This window comes from Felis catus, chromosome A1 (assembly GCF_018350175.1).
Source record: "Felis catus isolate Fca126 chromosome A1, F.catus_Fca126_mat1.0, whole genome shotgun sequence".
Lineage (NCBI taxonomy): Eukaryota > Metazoa > Chordata > Mammalia > Carnivora > Felidae > Felis > Felis catus.
In genome coordinates this window covers 27,105,516-27,125,591 of record NC_058368.1, presented here as the reverse complement: position 1 = coordinate 27,125,591, position 20,076 = coordinate 27,105,516, and the positions used below count along the sequence as shown (strand labels likewise).

At 37.7% G+C, this 20,076-nt stretch overlaps 1 protein-coding gene and 1 long non-coding RNA gene across 17 annotated transcripts in view; one reads left to right on the top strand and one right to left on the bottom strand.

Annotated features, from left to right (window-relative positions):
* ENOX1 (ecto-NOX disulfide-thiol exchanger 1) overlaps nucleotides 1-20,076 on the bottom strand; it is a 579,959-nt gene that overhangs the window by 408,843 nt on the left and 151,040 nt on the right. For 15 of the 16 annotated variants that reach the window (XM_023251799.2, XM_023251828.2, XM_023251820.2 and 12 more), the window contains one exon: nucleotides 5,872-6,004. The exons of the other annotated variant lie outside the window; for it this stretch is intronic. The gene's annotated coding sequence lies outside the window, so the exon portion shown is untranslated. The remainder of the gene's footprint in view (nucleotides 1-5,871; nucleotides 6,005-20,076) is intronic. 16 annotated transcript variants of the gene reach the window in all.
* LOC123384250 lies at nucleotides 2,316-18,389 on the top strand. Its single transcript, XR_006595010.1, has 2 exons — nucleotides 2,316-2,451; nucleotides 17,702-18,389. It is a non-coding gene; the product is annotated as an uncharacterized LOC123384250 (long non-coding RNA).

The window sequence follows — 20,076 nt, the reverse complement described above, 5'->3', positions numbered from 1 at the left end:
GAGGCGTCTTATAAAAGATCTGCAGTCCTCACCCCTAACTTTGATCTGGCTAAATCCCACCTTGAGCTTAGGGTACTGCATGGGCTTAAGGCCAGCAGCTTCTAAGTCACTGAGCTGAGAACCCCGTAGGCAAAGGCAAGACTAGGAGAGCCTCTGCCTGGCACCTCTGATGCAGAAAGGTAGAGAATAACTCCTTCGTGCGACCCCACCATTACAATATCTTCCTCTGTTCAATGTTCCTGAAAAACTTCATAGAAACATATCCTTTTCATTACCAAAGACACTTCTATAACTGAGTCCTTAATTCAGTACATGAAAACATCATCTTATTTTGAGGGTTGAGAATGGGTAGGAGTATGGTTAGAACGATATACCATTTCTGGTTGAGTACCCTGATAATAGGAATACTGGATTTTAAATAATGCATTTTTTTTCCTACAAAACTTAAATTATTTCTATTCTATTCAGTGTCACAAATATTTTACCTTCTATGTGAAAAACATTGTGCTAGGTGTCGAAGGATAGAAAGATGAAAAAGAGATTATTTCTTACCTCCAGGAATCATCAGTCTAATGAAAAGAATCGAAATCTTTCTAGAATACATTTTACTTGTATCTACCTTCTTTAAAAGGGCATACAGAATATTTCTTTGGTGACTTAGGGTCATCATTAGGAACATCAGCCATTGTCCTGGGCCACATGACAGGCACAGTGGTAGTTAGAAAACAATGAGGCATAGAAACTAAGGGCTACTGATCACAGAAGTTAACCAAGAACTTGCCTTCTGCCTTCTTGAATTGGGTAGATGTACAGATGGGTGGATGGACAGGTAGATGGATGGACAGAACAACAGACACATAGACAGAAATACCCCTGATGTCAATCGACTTCCTTATCTTTTCCTGTTTTTCCCATCTATGTGTGAACTAAAGTCCTGCTGTTATGGCAAATGTGCTTTGGGCAAGTATCAAACTGCCTTTAGCAGCCACTGAGGCACAGGTGGCCTACAACCCAGCATCCTCAGAGTCTTCAAAACTGGCTCATTATTCCTTCTTGTCGGGCCTCTTCTCTGTCCCTACTGTCGGTTCCCCACCTCCCTTTATCCCTGGAATTTCCACAAGGTTTGCAACCACCCCTTCTAATCTGTGCCCGGTACTCGGCTATGCAACACTCTCGGTTCTCCTCAACCTACAACGGGCACTGCGTGCCCAGCAGAGTGCTGTCACAGAGCGGGCACTCAGGAAATGCAAGCGCCTAGTTCCCATTCACGGGCCAGTCTTTGATCTTTCACGGTGCCCAGTCTCTTTGTCTTTCATACGGTCAGGTTGATACGTACAGATACTGCTCCTCTTAGGGCTCAGCAAAGCACGTGGTCACCATCCCTCGCTGTGTATTTGTGCACATCTGTGAACAAAGTTTTCTTTTTTTCTTTAACCCTTGAGTAAGACACTCACTATGCTTGCAATAACTCATTTGTGGCTGAACAGTTTGACAGCCTAAAAGGGCCTTATTATTTTCATAAATTTCCTCCACCCAGTGGTTCTAATTTAATAAAAGAGTCACTTCTGCGTTATTTATATTTTTATAAATAGTTTGCATTTCCATTATAATGAATGCACACTGGGTTTTAGTTACGTTAGTGTGGCTGTGCAATTCACTTTCTAGAAGCAGCATCGCCACCCTTCCAATGCTGCTGCTTCTCATCTAATGATGACAAACCTCTAGAGGACATGAGAGCCTAAGGTTCACATCTAAAAGGCAAAGCGATCACAAAGCAGGATTATTTCTACCCGTATAACTCTATACTTGCATCTGGAAAAAAAAAAAAGCTCTTATTTATAACATAAACCACATCATGGAATCCTTCTATTTTCATCTCTTTGCAGGCTCCCATTAAAGCTAACACACATAATAGCATTAAAAAGTGATAGCTATTGCATTATTATGGATTAATGTAAGGTGCATTGACACAAATACTAAAAATGACCATTACAAACACAGTAAAGCATTACTCCATCACACTCTTAGGGACTTCATTTCTGTAAGATTTTTCCTATCTCCTGTTCATCCAGGGTAGAGCCAGAAAAATTAGAGTCTCTGGCTCAAACATATCTTTACTAACAGGATTGTTTTCTCAGGAATTAACTTTCTATGACGCCCCTAGTTTTGAAATTTTACACCCTCTGATAAGTACATGAAAATCCCAGCATTTCACTTTGACCCACTTCAAATTTACATGGCAGAGCTCCAAATGCTGAGAACTGCATAGTGCCCATTCTTAGCACATGATATCAACCATCTGCCCTGGCATCAGGACAGAGTCCAGATATTTCTCCCATGTGATATTATAAAGGCAATGTGCTCTTGACATTTATGTAATTTTTTCTGGTGAAATTTGCAGGTGATAGATGGATTCTAGCTTTCTCAAACTGGGACCTACCTCACATGCACGTGAGTACTTTTCTTGTGCTGTATATCAACTGTGTGTGTGTGTGTGTGTGTGTGTGTGTGTGTGGGTGGGTGGTGAGCCATTTAACAGAGACTGAATCATGTGAGTGCCCCCAGAAAAGCTAAAGATTCAGTAACGATTCAAACTGTTATTTTTTAAGTTTTTACCAAACATTTATTAAGTGGAACTGGAGGAAAGTTATTTTGTATTAACAAAAGTGTGTATCTATTTATGGTGACTTAACAGAGTTATTAGTTCACCTACGTGAATGAACATATCACTTTCACATGCTTCAACCTCTTTCATTTCACAACTATTTGGTATCTCATTACTGGACAGAATTAGTTACTTATACTCCCCCGGGGAAGTGATAACTTACACAGATACAGTTACAAAGTTAAAAAATGGATTTCAAAGTTCTTTTGTTTGTTTACTTTCACACTGTCTTTTTTTTTTTTTTGTCAAAACATTTTCCAGTTTTCTGTGGTCCTTTTTTCTGTTCAGTTTTCTTTTATGATTTACCAAACAAAATCCTCAGAAATAGAGATTCAAAATAAATGTACAGTATTGTGACTGTAATTAATAATACTGTAATATATATTTGGAAGTAGCTAAGAGAGTATTTCTTAAAAGTTTTCACCACAAGAAAAAAAGTTTGTAACGTGTATGGTAATGGATGATAACCAGACTTATTATGGTAATTGTTTTCCAATATATATATACATATCGAATCACTAAGTTGTATTCCTGAAACTCATGTAATGTTGTATGCCAATCATATGTCAATAAAATAAATACATTTAAAAAAAGAAACCACTCATTTCCAGTAAACGGACCTATATAAACTACTACTCGGTTTAAGAATTTCAAGTATGAACTGCCAAATTCAAGCGATTCTAAGTCAGGGTAGTGGTGTGGCTTGCCGTAACACTATGCAAAATATTCAATAGAGAAGTTCCTCAGTGCCAAGAATTTTTTGTTATTGTTAGGAAAATATTCATCAGGGATAGTTCAACAATGACAACAATTCTTATTGGTATCTCGTGCCCACCCCTGTGAGGGAGCTGGAACAAATATCGTATTATCAATCGCCTAAGTGTTACATGTGGAAACCTGAGTTAGCAGGTGCCATATTTGCCATTGATACTAAGGATACTCCACTGGCATACGGTGGTGCCCGGGGAAGCTGCCATTCCTTAACCCAGCTCTGTCCACCCAGACATGCACGTGCATCCACCAATCCATCAGCGAGGCATCAAGAATTACCATACTTAAGAAGAGTAATCCTTCAGTCTAAGTGTTTAAATGCACGATGCTAAACGTACACTGAAGGATTTGAAGCAAGGAACGTGCAACTATGACTCAGTCACACATCTGGTTCAGCCCTGTCCGGATGTCGGAATGCATCAGTCATTTTGGATTTATTCATAATGAAAGAAATCAAGTCACAACCCATGTGGTCTCAAAGGTCTACTTAGATGATGATGAAGACCTATGATACTCCCTGAAGTATGGCAGACTTTCCAAGCTTATTAAGAATATACGTTTCTGACATTTTAAATATCTTAAGTCAGTGATTTTAGCCCCTTGGGCAAAACAGTGTTGCAGCATGTAATTCAGGTTATTTCCACAGAGCCAGTTCAATCTCAAATCATCATTTCTAATGCATGCTTAGCAATGCTACTTGTGTGAAGTCACTTTGCACAGCAGTGCCAGCAACCACACAGTGTGACTTCACCGATTTCTTTGTACCAAGTGCACAAAACAAGTAAACCTCTCAGCAGTTGGGAGCTTTGGCCAGAGGCCTGGGCTTGCCCCTGGGGGGGTACCTCGTTCTTCTTCATGAATTCCAGCAGAGTCATCTTGCTTCTCAGCCTCACGCACTGGCCTCGTAAACGGATTCCTTAAATGATCCCCAAGATTCTGATGTCACATTCGGAGGGGACGCTTGCTTTTCTTTTTTGCCAATTCTGCCATTTTTTAAGTCATTCCTATCCAGTCAATCACTGTCAAGAGCCATCAATGAGTGTTAATGCTCTGTTATTAAAGAATTCTTGGTAACTTGTTTCATAGGGAGAGTTGGCCAAGGGCGACCATGGGAAGGCAAGACGAAGAAAACCCATTTCAACTACTCCAAGTTGATTTCTGTGAAACACAGAGAATCGACTGATGTCCCATGCAGGCTCATTTTGAGTAAAGTGGTGCGTATTACAGCCAGAAGGGCAAATGAAGTAAATCTCACAGTGAGCAAACCAGAAAATGTTAGTGGTGCCTGGGTGGCTCAGTTGGTTGAGCATCCAACATCAGCTCAGGTCATGATCTCGTGGTTCATAAGTTCAAGCCCCGCCTCAGGTTCTGTGCTGAGAGCTCAGAGCCTGGAGCCTGCTTCAGATTCTGTGTCTCCCTTTCTGCCCCTTCCCTGCTCTCTCTCTCCCCAACTCTCTTTCTCTCAACAATAAATAAACATTAATTTTTTTTTAAAAAAAAAAGCAGTAGTAGAAAATGTTAGAAATGAAAATACAGATGTAATGCAATGGATTACACTCATACTCTTGTAAGTTACTAGTATGAGAGTATGAGAGTATTATATTTAAGGCGTATCGCCCCACACCTGTTAGGAGGGCCATTATAAAACCAAACAAACAGAAGATAGTGAGTGTTACTATAAATGATTGTAAAATGGTGCATCTTCTGAAAAAAACATGATGGAGGTTCCTCAAAAGATTAAAAATAGAACTACCATTTGAGACCAAACAATTCCATTTCTCGGTATGCATCCAGAACAACTGAAATCAGGATCTCAGAGAGACATCTGCACACCCGTATTCACAGCGGCATTACTCACAATAGCCAAAAGGTAAAAACAACTATACTTCTAGCCACAGATGAATGAACAGAGAAAATGTGGTGTATACATTCAAGGGAATGTTACCAAGCCATAAAAAAGGAAATCCTGAATCACGCTACGACACGGATAAAACCCGAGGACATAATGCTGAGTGAAATGAACCACTCACAGAAAGACAAATACTCCATGATTCCACTTATATGAGGTATCTACAGTAGTCCAACTCGAAGAAACTTTTGGTGTTTTATATATATATAACCAATATATATATATATATATATATATATATATATATATATATATATATATATACATAAACAATAGTCAAAAATACATGGATCAGCTCTCTCCTAGGGATGCACAAATATCAAAACCAGGAGCAACAGGGCACCTTATGCTTTTCTTAGTTTACCCTGAGGGTAACAAGCCCTATCTCTATGATCACTGGAGTAGTGTTCACCGGAAAGCAGCCTGTTCAGAGCCCTATGCCCCCGCACTGCCCCACCGAGCATTTGCACTTAGCTTCACAGCACAGCGAGTGCAATGTCAAAATCACTACGGAAAGACTCTTTACCTTGGTGCGAGGAACCTGGGAAACACTGGACACGGTCAGCTCCTGAGGACAGTTCCCAGAAGAGGCCACAGGTCACAGGTGGGGCGGGCTGCCGGCTGGAACGCCTGTCGCTACCCACAGCATGCCCTAAACCCTGAAACGGAAGAAACCACGTGCGTGTGACCAGGGTGGAACAATTCTGAGTCGTCTCTTTTTGTAGGTTCTTAAATTCCTGCAGGAACATCGCACTTACTGCTTCACCCGTGCTTCTGAAGGCAGGCTGGAAATGGAAGCTGTCTGCCTGTCTCATGTACTCATAAACACTTCCTCAAAGCAGTGTGGTTTCTTCCTCGGCACCTGTGCTCACTTTCTGGCTCTTATTCCTCCACTCGCTCACTGTCCTCGCTTGTGTCACTTGCTTCAAGCAATCCAGGTCCTACATTTAGATTCATGGCTACGTATCCATCAGCTGTACCTAGGAACCACTAGACTGGCACATTCCCCTGCACCTTATATGTGGAGGGCAGCTTCTGAGGAGGGGATGCTGGGGACAGGATAGCAGGTGTGGAGCCTCGCTATACGTTTGCCAAGTATGGTCTGCAGAACAGCAATGGAGCCATCACATGGAGCATGCTAAACAAGCAGGATGCTAGACCCTACTCCAGAACTACTGAATCAGAGCCTGCATTTAACAAGATCCCCGCATGAACTGAATGTCGAATGGACATTACAGTTTGAGAAGCTCTGGTGTAAAATCTGAATATATTTGGAGCCAGATTTTAGAATTCGGGGGGGGGGGGTATCGTTTCCGTAAGTGCAAGGCTACTTCTAGAATAAGAAAATAACTACTATTAATCAAATATTTATTTGTGGGATGCATTACTTACTTTCTTTGAAATAAGAGGAATAAATAAATCCAATTATTTTACGGATAGGACCTTAAAGCCTCATCAATAAGTTTAATAACCTTCCACAATGAGACTTAAATACATACTCTTTTTCTTTGTATTTTAATGAATCTTTTCATAAGGCATAGTTAAATCGTATTAGTAACAAATAGGTGTGTTATCGTAATTTAATAATACTGAGAAACAATTCCCCCCCAAAGGGAAACAGGGCATAAACAGGTGAATTTTACATGAAGTAAAAGGAATCTAAGTGCTAGAACCCTCCATTTCCACAAGCCCTTACAGGGACCAGCAACTAACATGCTATTAAAGTCTTTGTTCTTTTTCTTAAAGGCAGACTCAAAAACTATATAACTTTGAACCTCCATAAAACCCGGAACCATCCCTGGCCTAATTAATTATGAAAACCATTTTTAACTTTGGAATATACCACTTTTTAGTTTCTTTCAATATACTAGAAAGTACCTCAAATTATATCACGATCATAGAGTCTACAAATGAAAATAACTATTGAAGGAGGACCTGGAAATAATTCTGCTCATAGGTAAGAGAAGTTGTTTGTAATAAAAAGATTGATATCTTTCAAAGTTATCATGTAACACCATTAAACTAAACAAATACATGGTTTATTCATATTTTTCTTCTGCTCTTCTTTTTCTCCCAAATTAACTAAAAAACCTGAATATTGCTGCGGGAAGGGGAATAACTAAAAGAAATACACAAAAATGCTTTCTGGGCATTTTTGTTTACTTCCGCTTTATTATTTTCTTCAAGTATTACAAAGTCATATCTACTTGTGTTTGCTTGCATGTTTTAGAAAATACAAAAGGTAAAACAAAAAAGTTTTAAAAAATACACAGAAAAAAATGAGATAAATTCTGCTAACACTTTAGTGTCTCAAACTATTTAGATATAGATATTTTTAATGTGATTTTGAGTGTGTATATTTGTGTGTATTTGTGTTGACATGAGTCGAAGAGTTCTGAAAATTGCTATTTCATCCACCAAACTCCTCATATAGTTTTCCAGAGAAAGAAAAACAGCCTTGCCTTTTATATTTGGCTACAATGTATTTCTTAGGTATCATTATCAGTTAAATGATCTCTCAATGTTGGGAACTTTGTTTCTGATGTTTCATTTTTATAAATAAAGCTATTGTGGAAATGGCTATAGATGTTTCCTCTTATATTTTTCTCATTCCATCCTTAGGATAAATACCTTTAATAGAAATTGTTAAATACTACTTTGAAACAGATTACCAGTTTGCTTTCTGAAAAGTTTTATCATTTACAGCAACATCAAAAGATTTCATTAAGAAAAAAAGTATCTGCCATGAAAGTCAAAAAATGTGTTTTTGTTTTTAAAACTGCTTTATTAAAGTAAAATATGGGGGTGCCTGGGTGGCTCTGTTAGCTAAGCATCCAACTGTTGATTTCAGCGCCAGTTGTGATCTTACGGTGAGTGAGTTCAAGCCCCACATCAGGCTCTGTGCTGATGGTGCACAGCCTGCTTGGGATTCTCTCTCTCCTTCTTTCTCTGCCCTTCCCCCTGTGCGCGCTCTCTCTCTCTCTCTCTCTCTCTCTCTCTCTCTCTCTCTCTCTCTCAAAAATAAACTTTAAAAAATAAAGTAAAGTATGCATACAGAATAGTGTACAACTTAATGAGCTATCACAAAGCAAACACACCCTTGTACTCCCAACCAAGGTATGGAATATTAGCGGCATGAAAGCCGCCTCATGTCCCTGCTAGATGCACAAAATTCATCCATGCTGCTCATTTTATCTACAGTTCACTCACTTTTGTTGGTGGGTAATAGTTAATTATGCAAATATACCACAATTTGCCATTCTCTTGTTGAGACGCACTACATCATTTACCGTAGTTTATATATTTGGGCGCTGCTGTTTTGGTCATACAAAAAAGTAAACTTTTAAGTAAACTTACATGTATTTAACATATATATTAAACCCATCAATCTTTTTCTTTTGTTATTACATTATTGGTGCTATCCTTTAAAAATCTTTTCCTCGGGGTGCCTGGGTGGCTCAGTCGGTTGAGCCTCCGACTTCGGCTCAGGTCATGATTTTGTGGTGCATGGGTTCGAGCCCCATGTTGGGTTCTGTGCTGACAGCTCAGAGCCTGGATCCTGCTTCAAGTTCTGTGTCTCCCTCTTTCTCTCTGCCCCTCATCCACTCATGCTCTCTCTCTCTCTCTCTCTCTCAAGAATGAATAAACATTAAAAAAAGATTTTTTAAAACTTTTCCTACCATAGGATTATGAAATGTTTACCTACATTTTCCTCTAATACTTTTTTCACTGTTTGTATCTTCACTTCACTTGGAATTTACTTGGATGTAAAGAGTTAAGTAGTTGTATGTCTGTTCATCTTCCCTCAATGGGTAGGCAATTTTCCCAAGAGCTTTTATGAAATAACCCATCTTTTCCCCCTGCTGTCATAAAATGCTTCCTTTATTATATACTAAATTCCCAAATATATACTTGAGTCTCTTTCTGGATGTTCTCTTGTGTTTTTAAAACATGCTAATATATTCTTCAATTGGTCATATAAGTACAAAGTATAAAATTCAAGAGGAAAAACAGAGCGTATAAAGATAGTAAATAAGGCTTCTTTCACACCTGCCCACCAGACACATAGCTACTCTTCTCAAGTTCGACCATGGCTTTGAGTCATTTGTCTACCATTCCAAAAGTAATCTGTGCCTATAAAAAAAAGTAAATATACACTCCTGGGTATATTAACATGTCTTTAAAATAGCATACCAAAGCACAGTTCTAGAGTTTGCATTTTCATATAAATCAATTCATCCGTGCTATCTCATCCTTTGTAATATCTGCATTATATGAATTTATTTAAAACCTATGCCTCCTGATGAACTGAAACACTGTGTGTCATCTTTTGCTATTATCGGTAAACCTGAAATGAGTATCTGTGGGTAAATCTCAGAAGTACAACTCAGGATTGAAGTATATATGTATTTTTTAAACTACACATTTTGGGGCGCCTGGGTGGCGCAGTCGGTTAAGCGTCCGACTTCAGCCAGGTCACGATCTCACGGTCCGTGAGTTCGAGCCCCGCGTCCGGCTCTGGGCTGATGGCCCGGAGCCTGGAGCCTGTTTCCGATTCTGTGTCTCCCTCTCTCTCTGCCCCTCCCCCGTTCATGCTCTGTCTCTCTCTGTCCCAAAAATAAATAAACGTTGAAAAAAATTTTAAAAAAATAAACTACACACTTTGCAGGGTGCCTGGGTGTCTCAGTTGGTTAAGCATATGACTCTTGATTTCAGCTCAGGTCATGATCTCACGGTTTGTGAGATCTCATGGTTTGTCCCTTGTTGGGCTCTGCAGTGACAGCACGGAGCCTGCTTGTGATTCTCTACCTACCTCTCTCTCTCTCTCTCTCTGTCTCTGGCCCTCCCCTGCTCTCTTTCTCAAAATAAAATAAATAAACATCAAAAAAACTATTTATTTTGAAATAATTACAGATATATGCTGTTGTAAGAAATAACACAGATATGCCCTGTGTCACTCACCTAGTTTCCCCCAAGTGGTACCATTTTACAAAACTACAGTACATTATTACAACCAAGATATTGACTCTGATACAGCTGACATACCGAATATTTCCATCACAAGAATCCTTCATGCCCTTGTGTAGCCATACCCACTTATCTCTTTCCCCTATCCCCTTCTTAACCCCTGGGAACCCACCAGTCTATTCTCCATTCCTATAATCTTGTCATGTAAAGAATGTTACATAAATGGAATCCTGCAGAATGTAACTTGTTGGGATTGGCATTTTTCACTCGGCATAATGCTCTGGGGATTCATCAAGGTTGTTGCCTGTATCGACAGTTCATTTCTTTTTATTGCTGAGTACTATTCCATGGTATGGACGTATTATAGTTTGTTTAACTATACACTGAAGGACATTTGGGCTGCTTCCAAGTTTTTGGCTATTACAGATAAACATGCGATAAACATTTATGTACAGGTTTTTGTGATCATAAATCTTCATTTTTCTGGGATAAATGGCCAGTAATTCAATTCACGGTTTGAACGGCAGTTGCGGGCTTCGTTGTTTAAGAAATGGCCAGATTGTTTTCCCAAAGTGGCTGTGCCATTTTACATTCCTACCAGCAATGTGTAAGTGGCTCAGTTTCCCTGCGTCTTTGGCAGCATCCGATGTTGCCACTAGTTTTTATTTTAGCTATTCTGATAGGTTTATAGTAAGATGTCATCGAGATTCTCATTTGCATTTCCAAAAGGACTAACGATGTCCAACATCTTTTCACATACTTATTGACCATCTACGTACACTCTTTGGTAAAATGTCTCTTCGTGTATTTTTCCCATTTTCTAGTTGGATTCTTTTTTTGTTATTGATTTCTTAGAGTTCTTTATATATTCTATGGGACTAGACTTTTCTAAGTGGTTTGCAAATATTTCCCCGGTCTGTAGCTTCTATTTTCATCTCTCAACACTCTTTCAAAGTAAAAAAAAAAAAAAAAAAAAGCTAATAATTAAGTCCATTTGATTGATCTTTCTATGAATCGTGTTTTTGTTGCCAAGTCTAAGAACTCTTTGTCTATTCCTAAATCCTCCAAATTTTCTGTTTTATTCTAACACTTTTATAGTTTGAAGTCCATGGCCCATTTTGAGTTAATTTTTACATAATGCATGAGACTGAAATTGAGGTCCATCTTTTCCGTATAAATGTCCAATTGCTCCAGCACGATTTGTTAAAAGGGCGTCTGTCTCCATTGAAACGCATTTGAACCTCTGTCAAAAGTCAGTTGTGCACATTTGTGTGGATCTTCATCTGGGTTCTCTGTCCTCTTCCACCAATCCATCTATCCCTCCACCAATACTACAGTCTTGATTATAGCGGCCATAAGAATTGGGTAGACTGATTCCTCCCATTTTGCTTTCTTCCAAATTCATTTTTTAGTTTTTGTTTTTAATATTTTAGTTTAGTTAATAAACAATGCAATATTGGTTTCAGAAGTAGAATTCAGTGATTCATCACTTGCACACAACACCGAGTACTCATCACAAGTGCTCCCCTTAGCTGCCATCACCCATCTAGCCCATCTCCCACCCACCTCCCTCTATGTACCCTCAGTTTTCAAAATTCTTCAACTATTCTAGTCCTTTGCTTTTCCATATAAAAATTAGAATAATATTATCAATATCCACATATGTCTTCCTTGGGATTTTGATAGGAATTACTATCAAAACTTTCATATATCTCCTTCGGGAGAATAGGTATCTTCCACTCCATGAACATGACATGTCTTTCCCTTTATTTAGACCTTTTGTTCTTTCATGTGTACTGTGCAGTTTTCAGCATACAAATCTTGTACATGTTTTGTTAGATTTATAACTAATTATTTCTTTTTTGAGCAATTATCATATTTTAAAATATCTGTGTTAATATGTTCTGATATTTTTATATTGAGCTTATGTTCTGTGACCTTGCTGAACTTGACTTATTAGTTCTGGGATTTATTTTATTTTTTAACAAATTCTTCGATATTTTCTATGTACACAATCATACCATCTACACATAAAGACATTTATATTCCTTCCTTCCTTCCCAGTATCAGTGCCTTTTCCCCTTTTCTTGCCTTACACTGTTACATAAGAGTGCTAAAAGCAGATATTCTTGCCTTGCTCCCAACCTTCAAAAGAAAGCATTAAATCCTTCACCTTTAAGCATGATATCTATAGCATTTTTTGAAGATTACCATATATCAAATTGAATAAATCTCTCCTCGTCCTGATTTTTTATGAAAGTTTCTTGTGAATAGGTGTTGAATTTTGTCAAATGCTTTTTCTGTATCAATTGATATGGTCATGGGTCTCCTCTTCTCTAACCTGTTCATACAGTGGATCACACAGGTTGATTTTCAAATACTGAACCCGCCTTTCATCCATGGAACACACCCCCCTCGGTCATGCTTTATAGTTCTTTTTATATATTGATGAATTTTATTTGCTACTAACTTGTTAAGTATTTTTGCATCTCTTTAAGAGATATTGGTATGTCTTTTTCTTTTTTGTATTGTTTTTGTCTGCTTTTAGTATTAGGGTAATACTAACTTTTTGTAATGAATTGAGAAGACTTTCCTTCTATTTTCTGGAAAAGACTGTGCAGGGTTGGTATTAATTATTTTTTAAGTGTGTAATAGAAATCTCCGGTGAAACCAACTGGACCTGGATATTTCACTTGGGGACGATTTTAAATCATGAATCCCATTTCCTTAATAGTTACAGGGATATTCAAATTGTCTACACTGTATTGGGTGAGTTGTAATAGTCTGTGCTTTTCAAGGAATTGATTTATTCCATCTAAGTTGTCAAATTCATGTGGGTAAAATTGTTCATATTACCTTTATTCTTTTCGATGTCTTGTAGGATCTGCAGTGATACCTGCTGTTTGATTCTGGATATTGGTAATTGGCGTTTTTCTCTTTTCTCAGACTTGCTAGAGGTTTGTCCATTTTATTGATCTTTTCGAAGAACCAGTTCTTCGTTCCACTGATTTTCTCTGTTCTTCTGTTTTCAATTTAATTGACATCTGATTTTATTTTTCTTATTTTCTTTCTTCTGTTTGCTTTGGGCTTACTTTGCTATTCTTTTTCTAGGCTCTTGAGGTGGGAACTTAGATTATTGGTTTAAGACATTTCCTCATGTTTAATAATATGAAATTAGTCCTATACATTTCCCTCTCACAACTGCCTTGGCTACTGCCCACAAATTTTGTTATGTTGTATTTTCAAGTTCATTTAGTTCAATGTATTTTTTTTAATTTCCCTTGACATTTCTTCTTCGACTCATGGATTATCTAGAAACGTGTTTAATTTCAAAGCATTGGATCATATTATCTTTCTATTATTGACTTCTAGTTTAATTTTATTGGTTGGAGTCAGAGAATATACTCTATAGGGTATCAAATCTATTAAAATTTTAAGATTGTTTTATGATGCAGTATGTGGTCTTTCTTGGTATATGTTCATGGGCCTGTGAAAAGAATATATATTTTGTGTTGCTTAGTGGAGTGTTTTATGAATGTTAATTAGATCCTGTTGGTTGATGGTGCTACGAATTATTCCATATCCTCACTAATTTTATGTGTAATTATCTTGTCAGTTGTGGAGAAAGGGGCGTTGAAGTGTTCACCTATAATTATGGATTTGTCCATTTCTCCCTTCAGTCCTATCAGTTTTTACTTCACATATTTTTTGTAGGACTGTTGTTTGGTGTTTTACAGTTAGGATTGCCATGTTTTCTTGGCGGATTGATCCTTTTATCTGTATTGATCCTTTTATCTCTATATAATGTCCATCTCTGTCTCTGGCAATTTCTTTGTCTATATTATCTAATGATATAATCGTGAATTCCTCTGATTAATGTTTGCATAATATATATGTAATCGTATTTTTTTTTAAGATTTTATTTTTAAACAATCTCTACACCCAATATGGGGCTTGAACTCACAACCTGGAGATCAAGAGTCACATGCTCCACCAACTGAGCCAGCCAGGTGATCCTATAATTGTATGATTTTATATATGTTCCTACACTTGTTACTTTCAACGTGCCTATATTGTTATATTTGAAATGAGTTCCTTATAGAGACCATATAGTTGGTTCGTGTTTTTTGTAATCCACCCTGACAATTTATGTCTCTCATTGATGTTTTTAGATTATCTGCATTAATGTAATTATCAATGGGTGAAGGCTTAAGTCTGCCATCTTATTTTTTATTTTCTGTTTTTTCTATTTTCATTTGTTTTTTCTTGTGTTTCAAGTGGATTAGATGACATTGCAGAATTCCATTTTGATGTATCTAGTGTTTTGGAATGTATCTCTTTATTTTTTAAAAAGTTTTTAATGTTTATTTTTGAGGGGGGGTGCACAAGCCAGGGAGGGGCAGAGAGAGAGGAGGACACAGAATCCAAGGCAGGCTCCAGGCTCTGAGCTGTCAGCACAGAGCTGTGGGGCTCAAACTCTCGAGCTGTGAGATCATGACCTGAGCTGAACTCGGATGCTTAACCGACTGAGCCATCCAGGCACCCCCAAATATATCTCTTTAGTATAATTTTTCAGTGGCTGCTCTGGGTATTACATATATACATAATTTGTCTATTGGTGGCATCTTTTTACCAGTTCAAGTGAAGCATAGGAAACTTACCTACCTTTTATGTCCCTTTTCCTTCTCTATTTAAAATATAGTTGTGTTAGATATTTCTTCTACGTTTCTTTAGAAGCTCCATCAAACCATGTTATAATGTTCATTTCAACCACCTACTATAATTTAGAAACCTCACAAGAAGGAAAGTCTAATGTATTTACCCATACTTTTGCTTACCATGTTTTCTTGCCTTGATTTCCTAAAGTCCCCCCCCCCTTTTTTGTTTTTGTTTTGTTTCCCTTCTGTTCAAAGAACGTTCTCAAGCTACTTTGCTGGGGGAAGGTCTGCTAATATCTGGTATATGTGCTGCTGAAGTGAGCACAGGTCTGCTAATATCTGGATCTTATTTAAACCTTCTATTTTAAATGACCTTCTCTGACACTGATCTCAGAGGGGAAAGGAGGATAATACCTCAGTATTGCTCCATTGACACCCAAATGGGAGTTTCTCATTATTGCTGGTTACAGTTATGGGTTCTGTCTCTGAATAAGGTCTCCTAAGACACTGAGCTGGGGTTAGTAGCTTCATTCCCACTGGGCAACGGTGAGTCTCTGCAAGGCCTCTTCTGTCACAATCCAAGCAGGAAGACGGAGGGATGCCTAACTTTTTTTCCAGGTGGAGATGGAAGTCTAGATTCCCCAAGTGATCTCCACTGACACTGCAATGGGAAAAAGGAGCAACTTATTACTGGCCAGTGGGGCTGAAAGTCCAGGCTCCTTTTTTGGTTTCTGACTTCACTTCCCTAGGAGTATTGTTATAGTCTGTAGTGGATAAAAGTCTAGGTTCCCCACTCTGCGTTTCCTGGCATGGGTGGTGGTGGGGCTAGTTTTTTTGTTTTGTCTTGTTTTGTTTTTCTATGATGTTTGGTGGAGTAAAGAGGTTACTGAGTAAAAGTGTTCTATTTTACTGGCTATTCCTTTCCTATCTTTCTGGATAAAAAGAGTAGACTTCCTTGGGATTTCTTTTTTTGTTTGTAGCCATTGGCATCCCGTGTTGCTGGCCTCTTAATTGCTCAGTCTCGGATACATGAAGCCAGAAGAAAATTTAGAGAACTCCCCACTGGATCATTCCTCTGGTCCTGATGTCCTCAACCAGTCTTTCTTCTTGTCTCCACCTTTCAGAACCTTGTGTTTATTCTATGTATAACGTCCATGGTTTTCAGTTGAACTTGATGAGAGGAACAGGAGAAAGTACTTCTACTCCAATACCCAGAAGTCTACATTTTTAGTTTAGATTGTCATTGGTGATTATCTAATTGCCTTCTATAGATGTACCGATTTACATTTCCATAGAGTTGGTCTTGTTTTCTGCTATTGGTCTTCATGGTAGAAATTGCTCTGTCATCTATCTGTCTTTGCCCTCACATCTAATTTGTCCAGGTTATAGGGGCTTCACGCCTGCCATTTTAGAGTCAACTTAAGCATTTCTGGTAGGAAATTCTTCTTTATGGGTGGAAAGGACGTAGGGACTGCCATTCAGAAGTAAGCTTTCCACAGATGTTCTCCTTCTTTCATTTGCCTGCCTCCTACTCAGCACCGTTCACCTGACTTGAAGACTGTTAGTGAACCTTTTCTAAGCCTATTCCACCTACAGGAAAAAAGAGAACACCGCAGAGAGTCGTGAGGAGGGAAATTTTATTCCAATTTCTCGTATCTCATTTTAATTTATTTGAAATCAGGCTATATTTGACAAAACTTCCTTGACGCTTGTGGTATTTTATTGGGATAATTCTTTTGTCTCTCCGTTCTCTCCCACCCTCTATGTATGCTTCTCATTGTCCATTTTTATCAGCATTTTAAGAGTATGTGTATGCAAACTGCTGTCTTTCAGAGACGCCTCAGGTGTATACCTTTTATAAATACCTTATTTTCAGAGGCAGAAGGTACCAGTAAGAAAACTAGGGACGGACAACGGCAGTTTTGTTGGAGGAGTATCCAGTGTCACTCGTTTAGCCCTTACACTTGATTATACCACCTCTCCGTTTTCCAGACTTTTGTGTCTTGTAAGTCCTTAAACGCTACTTTCAACACTAGTATGAACAGTATATTCCAAGATGAAGAAGGCGGCAATACCGTGTGGAAGCTTTATCATTTAAAACAGGAATACAATTAAAGCACCTTCACTCAGTTAAAGCTTATTGCCATCAATACATTGTCCGCCAAATGCATTTTGCTTTTTTTTTTTAATTCAAAAGCTGAAGCTCCTGTTTTTCTCTACAAAGAAACACACAAACACAAAATAAAAAAATTAACTCTTTATGTACCTCAATGTAGTATACGAAGGTAGGTGTGTGTGTACATACACAAACTTCTGATAAAATATTTGCTCACGGTAAAGTATTTTGAGCAGAAAAAAGAAATGCATAAAAATGTAACTCCACATAATACTATTTAGCTATGACTGTTAAGTTTTCTTTGGAATATTCCACTCTAGTTTCTTCCTATGCACTTTTTTCTTCTTTCTATAAAATGGGCTCGCTCATACTATAAATACCATGTGAACCCTGCTTTATTCACTTAACATAATAATGTGTTTTCCCATTTGGTTAAATGGTCTTTAAAAACATGAGTCCTTAATGGCTGTAATAATATTCTACCTTCATGACGGCATCATAATTTATTTAAACATTCTTCTATGTGAGGGTAAGCTTCTACAGTTTTGCTGTTTTTAATAATGCTGCAAGGTATATTATTTTACATAAATCTTTGATTTATTTTCTTTTCTTAGGATAGACTGCTGGAATTTGGATTATTGGACTGTGGCTGCTGCAGCACAAACTTCCCTCCTAGAGCAGGAAACACTGCTGTGGGTCAAGAACAAGCTGTTCGCTCCTGGCCACAGCACTGAGAAGAGATTGCAAATTCTGCATCCTTATAGCAAGACACTGTTGGGGTTCCCTTTCAAGTACTTATTTCCTGTGCAGCAGTGTGACCAGGCAAGCCTGGGGCTCCTCCTGCTTGCAAAAAGATTTGCCTGCGCTGCTCCTTAGGAAAGCTGCTAGGAACCAGGGAAACTGAGTCATAAATGTGTGCCTTCTCGTGTTTGCAGTCCTGCCTCTTTCCACCGCTGGAGTAATAAGGATCAGATGACAGTGTGAATCAGCAGAAAGGTGCGACATTTTCTGCCGGAAGTCCTATCCACTAATTTATTTCAGGAGAAAGGAAAGAGTTCCCATGCTATAAGGAAATAGCATCTTTAAAACAAAATTGGGAACACAGTAACTACACATAAGTAGGCTTTTATTGTTTATTTTCTTTTTTGGGGGGGAGGGAAGATAAAATTTAGGAACTCTATAGTTTCACCACACTATGTGACTATACTGGTGTATCTCTGATCACGTTGTGCTTTCAATGAGGCACTTTCGAAGCTGCTTTCTTTTCCTTAATAAATCGTGTGAGTTATTTAATTGTAAAAATGTGGCTTGTCATATGCTACTTTATAATATTTCATTCCTTAAAGTAAGAATGTTTTCTATTGCTGCCAACACAAATATCGCTATCTTTACACAAAAGGAACTCTCATCTGTCAACTAACTTCGAAACACCCAATTTCCACCAGTTGTTTGCTCTTCTTGGAGGAGCCCTAGCAGGGAACGATTTACATTTTATTTATTCATGCTCTTTGCTCATTTTTTCTATTGAGGAGTTAGGGTTTTTTTTTCTTATAGATTTGAGAAATACCTTTAAATATTGATGCTATTAACCCTATGTCTGTCATATTTGTTCCAAATATTTTTCCCACTTTTCAGGGCCATTTGATTTTGTACCTGGTGCATTTCTTCCCCCCCCCCTTTTTTTTAACCATTCAGAGATGTTTAAATTTAGTATGTTAATGTATCTCTTACTTTAGCATTTTTTTCTTTCTTATAGTTAGTATACATTCCCGAGTCCAAAATCACATGTATATTAAGGTATATTTTATTCTTCTAGTTTTATTGTGATTTTACTATTTTATTATGATTTTGAACAATAAGATATTTTTGAGAAATAGTTTGATTCATCATTTTGAGAAATAGTTTGATTCATCATGATTTAGCTGCCATTTTATCATATACTAAATTATTTCATATATAGGGTATTTTACAGACCTTCTAGGGTGCCACTGTACTGTTTGTGGATTCTTAGACTGTTTCCTGCAAGAGAATTGAGTACCCTGAATATTCTGTCCTCTGGTGCCATTGATTTTTTTTCCCCTCAAAATTTTAACTAGTTCACCCATTTATTCTTCTAAATGAATTTTAGGATCAATAATTCAAGTTTCAAAAGAAAATCTGCTTATATTTTAAACATAAGATTTAAATTTTGTGATTATTAAAGATGTCTATACTGGTATACACATAAAAAGGCATTCGACTTTACTACGAGCCATAGCATAACGAGTAGATACAGATTTTGAAGTCTGATAATGTCCAGTGCTAGTGTAAATATGGGAAAAATGAGCATTTTCATAGACCGTCAATGAAAAAGGAAATTGGTAGCTTTTTAGAGGAAATTTGTGTCTATCAAAATGCAATATGTGCATACTCCTCGATCCAACAATTCCCCTTCTAGGAACTTGTCCCATAGACAGTCTTACACATGTGTACACAAATACACAAGGCAGGTCATTGTGCCATCGCTTGCAATAATCCCCTAATGGAATCCACATAAAAGTCCAGTTACGATAGGTGAATGGTAAAGTCAACTATGGAGTAAGCATACAATGGAATGTTGCATAGCTATTAAAAAGAACAAAGTATACCTACATGTAATAAAACGGAACAAAATCTCTGAGATATATTATTAAATAAAAAAAAAAGTTTCAGAGCAATATGACCAACATAAAGCTACTTATATTTTAAAATCTCTGTCTTTGTGTGTGTAGGTAGATGGGTAGTATGTATATGTATAAAGAGTATTTAGTCAGACAGACACTAAAAGAGCAATCATATTTACTTCTAGGGAGGTAGGTGAGGTTAGGGTGTAAAAAGGGATTATAATTTTTTTTAATGTTTCTTTATTTATTTTGAGAGAGGGATAGAGAGTACTGGTGCACACGAGTGGGGAAGGGGCAGATAGAATTCCAGGCAGGCTCTGCACTGCCAGCCCTCGATCTCACAACCA